Source organism: Gossypium hirsutum, chromosome A02, assembly GCF_007990345.1.
Source record: "Gossypium hirsutum isolate 1008001.06 chromosome A02, Gossypium_hirsutum_v2.1, whole genome shotgun sequence".
NCBI classification, from domain to species: Eukaryota; Viridiplantae; Streptophyta; class Magnoliopsida; order Malvales; family Malvaceae; genus Gossypium; species Gossypium hirsutum.
In genome coordinates, this window is record NC_053425.1 from 101,499,562 (window position 1) to 101,503,008 (window position 3,447).

A 3,447-nucleotide genomic window follows, 5' to 3' on the forward strand; every position below is an offset into this window, starting at 1 on the left:
CAGTTTATCCTTTAAAGTATTAAATGCTTCTAAAAACTCCTGATCGGAATTAAAAGGCACATCTTTTTCTAGTAATTTAGTCAAAGGCTTAACTATTTTAGAAAAGTCTTTAATAAATCTTCTATAAAACCCAGCATGTCCTAAGAAGCTCCTAATAGCCTTAACCGAATTAGGGGATAGTTTTTCAATGGTTTCAATTTTAGATTTATCAAGCTCAATCCCTCTACTAGAAATTTTATGCCCTAACACAATACCTTCTTGAACCATAAAGTGACATTTTTCCCAGTTAAGTAGAAGGTTTGTTTCCTCACATCTTATTAACACTCGTTTTAAATTTTTTAGGCAAAGATGGAAAGAGTTACCGAAAATTGAAAAATCATCCATAAATACCTCCATGACGTCTTTTATGAGTTCGTCAAAAATGGCCATCATGCAGCGCTGAAAAGTAGCAGGAGCGTTACATAATCCAAAAGGCATTCTATGATAAGCAAACGTATCATATGGACATGTAAATGTCGTCTTTTCTTGATCTTCAGGAGCTATTGGGATTTGGAAATAGCTAGAGAGTCCGTCTAAAAAGCAGTATTACATGTGTCCTAACAATCTTTCCAACATTTGGTTAATGAATGGAAGGGGAAAGTGGTCTTTTCTCGTGGCATCATTTAGCTTCCTATAATCAATGCACACTCTCCAACCTGTGACTGTCCTTGTTGGGATTAATTTATTCTTCTCATTGGCTACAACAGTCATGCCTCCTTTCTTAGGAACAACCTGCACTGGACTCACCCAAGAACTGTCAGAAATAGGATAAATAATTCCAGCATCTACGAGTTTAATTACATCAGCTTTAACAACTTCCTTCATGTTGGGGTTCAGTCGTCTTTGGGCTTGCACGCATTGTTTATATTCATCTTCCATTAAAATTTTGTAGGTGCAAAAAGAAGGGCTGATCCCTTTGACGTCAGAAATTTTCCAAGTTACGGCCCTTTTATGCTTTCTCAAAACTTGGAGTAATTCCTTTTTCTCCTTGGGTTGAAAGTTGGATGTAATAATTATCGGTAATGTGGAATTATTTCCAAGGAATGCATATTACAAGTGATTCGACAATTGTTTAAGTTCCAGTTTGGGAGGTTCGTTAATAGAGGGTTTTTGCTTAAGTTCATCTTTTACCTTAATTCCCTCATATTCTGCTAGTTTTGGGGAGGTTTCATTAGAGTTTTGTTCGGTTGCTATCTCAGAATCATCATCCATCCCCTTTCCTTGGGCGAGACACGGTTCCATCGTGTCCTTGTGTGCGATTTCCTGAAAATAATCTTGAGTAGCATGATCAATAGAGTCGATAAAATAACATGAGTCATCTTGTTCTCTAGAAAATCTCATGACATCATAAATTTTAAAAATAATCTCTTCATCACCTACTCTAAGTACCAATTTACCATCACCCACATCAATTACAGCTCTAGCAGTTGCTAAAAATGGCCGACCAAAAATTAAAGGCACCTCAACATCTTCATCCATGTCAAGCACAACGAAATCAACAGGGAATATAAATTTATCTACTTTTACAAGTATGTCCTCTATAATTCCCCTAGGATATTTAATAGATTTATCAGCTATTTGAATACTCATCCTAGTGGGTTTAGGTTCCTCCAGACCAAGTTGTTTAAACATTTTATATGGCATCAAATTAATGCTGGCGCCTAAATCAGCTAGTGCTTTATCAACATTCACACTACCAATTAAACAGGGAATAGTAAAACTTTCTAGGTCTTTCAATTTGGTTGGCAGTTTGTTTTGGAGTATGGCTGAGCACTCTTCATTAAGCTCCACTATAGATAAGTCTTCAAACTTTCTTTTGTTTGTTAGAAGTTCCTTTAAGAATTTTGCATATGTAGGCATCTGCGATATAGCTTCAACAAAAGGTAAGTTAATATGCAGTTGTTTAAAAAGTTCAAGAAATTTATCGAATTGTGTATCCATGCAGTCTTTCTTCAACTTTGCTGGGTATGGGATTGGTGGTTTATTTTCTTTTGGCATTAAGTTGTCATTGTTTTCGTGTTCAACCTCCTTTCTATCAGCTTCTTGTAGTGGCTTCTGGTGGTCTTTCATATATCAATTTAGCGAGCTGACCTATCTGAGTTTCGAGCCCTTGGATCGAAGCTTGTTGATTTTTAAGTGCTGTCTCGGTATTTTAAACATGAGTATCTAACGCTGAGATGAATTTTGTTAGCATCTCTTCAAGGTTCGACTTTTTCTCTTGTTGGTAGGGTGGTTGTTGGAACCCTGGAGGTGGTGGTCTCTGGTTCCCTTGGCCTCCCCATGAGAAATTTGGGTGGTTCCTCCAACCTGCATTGTAAGTATTACTATAAGGATTATTTTGAGATCGAGGATTATTACCCTTTTAATTTAACTGCTCGTTCTCCATGTTGTGGCAATAGAGTGGGATTCTAAATTGCTTGATCCACCTCCACTTGCTTCGCATTGCATTACTGGGTGAACCTGTAAAGAACTAAGAAATCCATAGATTTTCTTATTCAAAAGTTCTACCTGATTAAAGAGCATGGTGACTGAATCGACGTTATAAACATCAGCTGTTTTCGTTGGCTTTGTCCTCATGACTTACCACTGATAGTTATTCAGTGACATCTCCTCCATACATTCATAGGCATCTTCAGGTGTCTTATTATTAATTGTTCTACTAGCAGCTGCGTCAACCATCTGCCGAGTCGAAAGGTTCAAGCCATTGTGAAACATTTAGACTTGTAGCCAGAGTGGTAACCCATGGTGAGGGCATCTTTGTAAAAGGTCCTTGTATCTCTCCCATGCATCGTAGAGTGTTTTTAAATACATCTGCACAAAAGAGGAGATATCATTACGTAATTTAGCTGTTTTAGATGGTGAAAAATATTTTAATAAAAATTTTTCAGTCATCTGTTCCCAAGTAGTGATTGATCCTCGTGGCAACGAGTTCAACCGCTGTTTACCCTTATTCTTTAACGAAAAGGAAAACAACCGAAGGCAAATGGCATTATCAAAAATGCTATTAATTTTTAAAGTGTCGCAAAAATCTAAGAAATTTGCCAAGTGAGCGTTGGGATCCTCGTCCTGTAAACCATCAAACTGAACAAACTGTTGGATCATTTAAATGGTGTTAGGTTTTAGTTCGAAATTATTTGCAACAACAGCAGGTCTAACTATGCTCGATTCAGTTCCTGTTAAAGAAGGTTTAGAATAATCATACATAGTGTGAGGAGCAGGATTCTGATTAACAGCAATCGCAGGAGGTAGCGGGTTTTCTTGGTTTTCAGCCATCTCCTCAGTTGTGGTTGAAGTATCGTCCTCTTACTCTTCTGTGTATCGTAAGCTTCGCCTTATTTCTCTTCGGTTTCTGCGAACTATGCAGTTGATCTCTCCATAAAAAAGTAGTGGTCCTGATGGGTTTCTTCT

At 37.4% G+C, this 3,447-nt stretch overlaps 1 non-coding gene across 1 annotated transcript; it reads left to right on the top strand.

The window, feature by feature from the left end:
- The first annotated feature begins 2,776 nt into the window (after window positions 1-2,776).
- On the top strand, window positions 2,777-2,883 carry LOC121217263 (small nucleolar RNA R71). Its single transcript, XR_005913372.1, has one exon. It is a non-coding gene; the product is annotated as a small nucleolar RNA R71 (small nucleolar RNA).
- Window positions 2,884-3,447: the final 564 nt, after the last annotated feature.